We start from the raw sequence: 7,842 nt of genomic DNA, 5'->3' as shown, positions 1-7,842 counted from the left end.
AACCCAACCCAATCCAATTTTATCCGTACCCAGAACTCCCTGCTCCCCCAACTCCCATTGACACTACAGGGCCCCTTTGGAAACACGCCTTAAATGCTCGCTGTGAACAGCCAAGTTCTGGTGCTGGCTCCCTGAGTGTCCCAGGCATCACACAGACAGGGTGCTTAGAAGGCAGGGCAAAGAGGGCCTGCCCAGGATGTCACCCTCCAAACCCTCTCCGTGTGGTTACCTGGCAGCTCCCAGGAAGCGGAGCCTCCGCGGCCCCCGGGCTCGGGCCAGCCCCCGGGCTCTGCGGCGCGTCCCGCTGCTCCGGCTGCTCCGGCTTCCGCCCCGGCCTGGCCTGCTCCGGGCCGGTTTCCAGCTCCCAGGACCGTTCCTGGGCGCCCCAAGGGGATTGCTCCTTCCTGGAGAGCAGACAGAGGGACAGCTCAGCTCCCCAGCCAGGGTGTTGTGTTGTATTCCTAGACTCCTTCGTTGCTTCCTGAGCTCCTGCACACCCAGCGCCTGGGAACAAACGGGCCCTGACCCGAATCCCTTAAGTGTCAGACACTTTGATGTCAATGCTTAGGGGGGTAGAATTTTTTTTTTTAAGTAGTATTTATTGTTTTTCAGGAAAAAAAGAAAAATCAGAAAGAACTGGGCTTCAGAGAGATTGAGAGACTTGAGACTGGGGTCATAAAACTAATGATTTCACCTGAGAGTTTGAAGCTGTGTCTATCTGACCTCCCTTCAATATTCTGGACTATTTATTCCAGACTTTTTAATATATTTTATCATCGAATTTAATCGATAATGTCAGGTAGCCTTTACTGTTCCCGTTACCCAAGTCTTTCATTTTCTGTCTTCTTCGATTTTCTCTTTTTAAAAACATTCTCACACTAAGAAAGTGTAGAAATATATTTTGGGACTTAGGAGTTGTCCTAAATGCTATTGCAGGGCCAGATGCTGGACTTTATATATCCTGCCATAACCCACTGACTGTACTGGGGGAGAGTGTGAACTACAGGGTAAGCTATTATCCACGTGGTGCAGCAGTGCCCCAAAATGTGTTCGCCGGGTGCGATGAGTGTGCGCGGTGATGGGGGAGGTTGTTGGTGTGGGAGGAGTGGGGTGGGGGAATGGGGGGTATACGGGAACCTCTTATGTTTTTTAAAATGCAATCTTTTTTGTGATGTATGTATCTTCAAAAAATACAATTTACAAAAATGATGAGGGGGGGTGGGGAGTGGGTTATATGGGAACCTCCTATTTTTTTTAAATGTAACACTCTGTGATCAATTAACTTTAATAAAAATAAATAAATAAATATATATATATATATATATATATATACTATTTAGAAAATATTACCAGTAATACCAGAACGTCATTGTGTGTTTCTGGGTCTCAGCCTCCTTTGGGCGCATTCTACCGTGACTTCGGTGGACAGGTGTTTGCTGTGCCTCTACTGCGTGACAGGCCTGTTGGGTTCTGAGCTGCTGAGGCCCAGCCCTGCCCTGAAGACAAGGGGGTGACGCTCCAGTGCGGGAGCTCAGACAAACGGGTCATTGCTGGGTGTGACCGGGCTGCAGCTGCGGGACTGGTCATCCAGAGTTCTCTTGTCCCTTTCTCTCTCCCCCAGGGGAGCCCCAGGGGGACCCCCGACCTGCTCTCTGGGGAGCCCCCAGCTCACCCTGGTCCTGCCTGAGGCCTCTGCTCCTCCGGGCCGAGCTGGGGAGGCCCCTTTGCTGCTTCTCGTTGCCCGGGCCCCTCCTCTGGCCCTCCTAGAGCTGCCGGGGGCTGCTTCCCGCCGCCCGCTTCCGCAGCACCTGGAAACACGACCTGGAACAGAGATGCCCCAGACGCTGGCTCGAGGGCCGGCTGAGGACCCTGCAGGGGTCCCCCCACTTCTCCCTGGGGATCCTCCTGGCCTCGGGGTAGGAGAGCTGGCGTGTCACCTGGGCAGGTGATGGAGAGGAGAAGGAGGCACAAGGCAGGGAGAGGCCGGGATGGGGGGCCGGGGTCAGCACAGGAGGGCTCAGGCATGAACCCCGAGTCCAGGGCCTGAGAGACGTGCGTCCCCCCCCCCCCGAGGGTAGCCTGAGAGCTTCTGGGGGGTGGGGGTGGGGGCTTCTGCGATGTCAGGTTTGGTGTGGGCTTCAGTTCCCATCGTGGTCTATCACTCTCCAGTCAGGTGATCCTGAGCCAGGGACTTATAGCCACAACCCCCAACAGCCCTGGCTCAGGGAAGTGGATGTGGCTCAACTGATAGAGCGTCTGCCTACCAAATGGAGGGTCCAGGGTTCGATCCCCAGGGCCTCCTGACCCGTGTGGAGCTGGCCCATGCGCAATGCTGATGCGCGCAAGGAGTGCCGTGCCATGCAGGGGTGTCCCCGTGTAGGGGAGCCCCACGCACAAGGACAGTGCCCTGTAAGGAGAGCCACCCCACACGATAAAAGCACAGCCCCGCCCAGGAGTGGTGCCGCACACATGGAGAGGTGACGCAGCAAGATGATGCAACAAAAAGAGACACAGATTCCCGGTGCCGCTGACAAGAATGCAAGCTGACACAGATCACACAGTGGATGGACATAGAGAACAGACAATGGGGATGGGGGTGGGGGAGAAATAAATAAAATAAATCTTTAAAAAAAAAAAAAAGCCCTGGTTCAGTGAATTGAAAAGAAGCGTTACTATTAAAGTTTCTGACGCAAGCCCACACTAACAGGGCACCTGCTGCAGGCAAGGACTGTGCCAGCTGCCTTCTGGGGGGCCCCACAATGGCACAAATGAAACCCAGGAGGCCCACAGGGGTGCAGTGACATGCTCAAGGCCACACAGCTGGTGAGGTGGCAGGATGGGGACCCCATGACTGTGTTTGTTGAATAAATGAATGGGAAGGTAAAGGAAGCCCTGAATATTTGCCCCAGTCGCCCTCTTGGATGCCTCCCACTGTTCCCACGGGAAGCCAAATTTTATGACAGAGGCTACAGGGAGAGGGCAATGCTTATCCCAAAGGAATGTTGACTTTTTAAATGGCAACATTTTGGGCTCTAGGGAAAGTGGGTGTGGAGAAGTCTTCTGTGCTCTTTAGTCCATGCTACTTGGAGCTTTTGAAAAGGAAACATATTCGGTGAATAAGAGACTGAGGGGGAAGCAGACTTGGCTCAACAGATAGAGCGTCCTCCTACCACATGGAGAGTGCAGGGTTCAAACCCAGGGCCTCCTTGACCCATGTGGAGCTGGCCCATGAGCAGTGCTGATGCACACAAGGAGTGCCGTGCCACGCAGGGGTGTCCCCGTGTAGGGGAGCCCCACATGCAGGGAGTGCGCCCCGTAAGGAGAGCTGCCCAGTGGGAAAGAAAGTGCAGCCTGCCCAGGAATGGTGCCGCCCACACGGAGAGCTGACACAACAAGATGATGCAACAAAAAGAGACACAGATTCCCCTTGCAGATAAGGATAGAAGCAGACACAGAAGAACACACAGAGAGCAGATAACTGGGGCAGGGTGCAGGGGAAGGGGAGAGAAATAAAAAATAAATCTTAAAAAAAAAAAGACTGAGGGGAGCAGATATAGCTCAGTGGTTGAGCACCTGCTTCCCATGTACGAGGTTCTGGGTTCATTCCCTGGTACCTCCTAAAAAAAAAAGAGACTGAGAGGTGTGACGGAAGCTCAGGGTGCAGGCTGGGGGCTTGGGGAGGGAGGAAAGCCTCGAGCTGTCGGGGGGAAATAAAGGTTCTGAGGAAGGCCAGAGGCCATGAGGGGTCCTAATGGAGTACGTAGGCAATTCTTGTTGTGCTCACTCAGCATCTCTTCCAGTAACAGAAGCTGGCATTCCTTTTGTGAGCACTTTCCTTTCTCCCCAGCACTTTCCCTGGGGTTCCACGGGGCTGACTGAGCACCACTTCAGCTGCAGGGTGCCTGGAGATCTAGGCTGCTCCCCCTGCCATTGTGACTCGTTCAGGGGTGAGAATGTCACCATCTGGGCTAGTGATTTGCTTTCATTATTACCAAGAGGCTCTCTTCCTGCTGGGGATGCTAAAAGGTAAGGATGCAAGATGGGAAGATGTAAGCCTGGGCGGCGGCCTGGGAAATCCTTGCCTCCTTGGAGGCAGAAAGAAAATAACAGAGAATGGCACAGTAAGAGTTACCCCTTTAGCACCTCGATTCAGCCACACCTGAGGTCCACCAATACATTTGTCTGTTTTGTGATATATTTTCATTCCTGCTTAATCCAGGCTGAACTGGGATTTATGTCACTTGTAGCAGGAAGAGTCTTAATTACAGCAGTAGAGGAGAAAGCCCAGGCAGGGAGGGGAAGAGGTGCTAGCTGGGTGGGCAGGGGTCAGAACACCAGGTGTGGGTCCTACTGGCTGGCACCTACCACCGTGGGCTCTGAACTCCCGCAGGGCTCCACGAACCCCGTTACCTAACTGCTGCTTCAGCAGCCCGTGTGGAACCTGAAGGGAAGCTCAGAGGAGAAGACAGGGCAGGCTTTGGGTACAGGGGGAGGGTGGCCTGGGCCTGAGGCAAAACCAGAGCACTAGCCACACCCAATTTAGCCACACATTCCCCAAATTCTCTCAACAGCCCTGAGGGAAAGGAGGTTCTGAGAAGCAAAGTGATTGGCCCAACATCCAAAATCTACCGGGTCGGAGAACAGGATTTGAACCACGGCCTGTTGGATCCCAACGCCCATGCTTTATGCCTACAGCAGCATTTCCTAAAGGGTGTTCTTTGGAAGATTGGTTCCTCCAAAGAGTTTTAAAAAAAAAAAAAGTGTTCCAAAGTCAAGTTCTGGCTTAAACAAAATAAAAGGCTTCTTTCATGCAGAACTTCGCAGAACCTTTAAAATACTGATGGGCATTTTTAAGAGAGACCAAGAATGTCACAGCTGCACGATAGATGCAAACACCAACTTTTTAGATGGGACTAAAGGATAAGGAGGTGGGAACAGCTGTCTCAGGGACCCTGAGAGCTCCCCTGAGGACGTGTAGCTCACTAAAGCGCCCGAGCCCGCCCCGGACACGCCTCTTTTCAAGAGCCTTTCATAGTCTGTCTCCTTCTGCCTCTCCCATCCAATGTCATATTTGGTGGCAGTGCCACCCCACCCCAGCGTCCTGATCTATTCCAGGCAGGCTCCTGTCACCCGTGCCCCTAGGGGCCCAGTCCCTGTGTGCATCTCCCACTTCTTTGCCTCACCAAACCTCACCCCCATCCTTCAAGCCCCCACCCCTTCTCCAACTCCCCACCACCTCAGCCCTCTCTCCTGATACAACATCAACACCATTTCTATGGGCACATCAGGGACCACCTCTTGTAACAAGTCTGGTGGTAAATCTTATCCCGCAGTGAGACTCTACGACCTTGGAGACCTTGACGGTGACTTCTTCCACCTGAAATCACGGCAGGGCATTCATTCAGGCAGCGTCCAGGAGGAGCCTTCTATTTGTGCGGCGCATTTGCAAATGTTTTTCTCTTAACAACCCTTTGGGATCAGTGGGTTTGGCCCTGTTTTTAAAGATAAGGAAACCAAGGCGTGGAGTAGCCCCAATGTCTTGTTCAATGCCACACAGCTAGCCTGCAGAGGAACTGGGATTCGAACCAAGGCTGTCTGACTCCCAAGAATGCTTATTTCGGGAAGCAGACTTGGCCCAGTGGTTAGGGCGTCTGTCTACCACATGGGAGATCCGCGGGTCAAACCCCGGGCCTCTTTGACCCATGTGGAGCTGGCCCACGCACAGTGCTGATGCGCGCAAGGAGTGCCGCGCCACGCAGGGGTGTCCCCCGCATAGGGGAGCCCCATGTGCAAGGAGTGCGCCCCATAAGGAGAGCCGCCCAGCGCGAAAGAAAGTGCAGCCTGCCCAAGAATGGCACTGCACACATGGAGAGCTGACACAGCAAGATGACGCAACAAAAAAACCCCACAGATTCCAGGTGTCGCTGATAACAACAGAAGCAGACAAAGAACACGCAGCAAATGGACAAGAGAACAGACAATGGGGGGCAAGGAAGGCGAGAGAAATAAATAAAATAAATCTTAAAAAAAAAAAAAGAATGCTTATTCCATGATATCATCTTGGCTCCAAGTGGCTTAACTGTTCATTCATTCTCTCATGCCATCAACAAATGTTTCCTGCTGTGCGGCGCCCACAGTTTACCAGGACCACAGAGGAGGGGACCCTAACAGCTACTGACCCCAGTCCCTCCCTTCTTTCACCCAACCTCACCTATCCTCCAGTCTTCCTTACTGGCAGGTCTGCACCCCACAGGGCAGACAAGACTCGGCTCATCTCTGCACCCCTCCAGCCCCGTCCAGACCCACCCCCCCAAAGGCCCGAGGCGCTCACTTGGCACGAAGAAGTCAGGGCCGCTGCCAAGTCTCTCTCTCTTCCCTTGGCGGTCCTCTCCTCTCCCTGCTGCTCCCCCATTCGGTCTCCCTAAGCATTCCCCTCTGCTCTGGGCCTTCCTGCCCCAGGGGTGGATGACCCTGCTGGGACAGTCTCCCACCAGACACCTCAAACACACCCCCCATTGTCCACGGTCTCCACCTCAGAACACTCAGTCTCTACCTTGGAATTCTGAGCCCCCCATATTCCACAAGCTGAAGTTTTCAGGGGGCGGAGAGCCCAGGGGCATCCAGCGCCTCATCCCTCCCCATCGGGAGCCTGCGTACTTTGTGAGAATCTGGACAGGCAGGGGAGGCCCCAACCCTGGCAGAGGGACCTGGATTCAAAGAACAGAATGGGGGTCGACACATTTGGAATATGCCCCACTTTCAGAGCCCTTGGAGTCCTTTGTCAGCAGCTCGAGATAAATTCACATATCATACAATTCACCCATTTAATGTGTACAATTCAATGGCTTTTAGTATATGCACAGGGTTGTGCAACTACCACCATTTTAGAACATTTTCATCATCCCCCAAAGAAACCCCATATCCCTTAGCCATCCCCACCAGCCCAGCCTACCTCCGCCCTAGGCAACCCCTTAGCTGCTTTCTGGCTCTATAGATTTGCCTATTTTCATGTAAATAGAAGTGAACAAATGTGGTTCTTGGTGACTAACTTTTGCTTAGCACAATGTTTTCAAGGTTCACCCACGTTGCAGCACGTCCCAGTACTTCATTCTTTTTACGGCCTATGCGCCATCTTTTGTGGATCCACACATCAGGTGATGGATGGTTTTTTGGGTTGTTTCCCCTTTGGGGCTATTATAAATTATGCTGCTATGAACTTTGGTGTACAAGTTTTGGTGTGAACATAAGTTTTCATTTCAACTCTAGGAGTAGAATTTCTGGCTCATTGTGATAACCCTATGTTTAGCCTCTTGAGGTGCTGTCAGTGAGTTTTCCAAAAAGGCTCCCCCATTTTACAACCCCGTCAGCGATGTACGGGGGTTCCAATTCCCGCACATCTTTGCCAGAACTTATCTTTTCGATTTAGTGGTCCTGGTGGGTGTGAGGGGTAGCTCGCTGTGGCTTGGTTTGCCTCTCTCTGGTTGCTAATTACGTTGAGCGGCTTTTCATGTTTTATTGGGCCATTTGTATATCTTCTTTCTGAGAGATGTGCATCTTCTGCCCATTTTAAAATGGGTCGTCTTTTTATTATTGAGTTGTAAGAGTTCTTCATACATTCCAGATACAAGACTTGTCAGATTTGCGATTAGCAAACACTTTATCTCATTCTGTGGGTTGTCTTTTCAACTTCTTGCCCTTTGAAAGACAAAAGTTTTAAATTTGCTAAAATCCCACTTACTTATTTTTTTTCTTTTGTTGTTTGTGCTTTTAGTGTAATCTCTAACAATCCATTGCCAAATCAAAGGTCACAAACACCTATGTTTTCTTCTAAGAGTTGCATAG

At 52.0% G+C, this 7,842-nt stretch overlaps 1 long non-coding RNA gene across 1 annotated transcript; it reads right to left on the bottom strand.

Moving 5' to 3' along the window:
* Positions 1 to 299: 299 nt before the first annotated feature.
* LOC131279883 (uncharacterized) lies at positions 300 to 6,500 on the bottom strand. The gene is made up of 3 exons (XR_011649570.1): positions 6,332 to 6,500; positions 1,673 to 1,821; positions 300 to 404 (listed from the first exon to the last, which is right to left on the bottom strand). It is a non-coding gene; the product is annotated as an uncharacterized lncRNA (long non-coding RNA).
* Between the last annotated feature and the right edge of the window lie 1,342 nt (positions 6,501 to 7,842).

The sequence above is a fragment of the Dasypus novemcinctus genome, chromosome 9 (genome assembly GCF_030445035.2).
Source record: "Dasypus novemcinctus isolate mDasNov1 chromosome 9, mDasNov1.1.hap2, whole genome shotgun sequence".
Classification (NCBI taxonomy): Eukaryota; Metazoa; Chordata; class Mammalia; order Cingulata; family Dasypodidae; genus Dasypus; species Dasypus novemcinctus.
The sequence above is the reverse complement of the archived record's forward strand: the minus strand, read 5'-3'. Positions and strand labels throughout refer to the sequence as shown.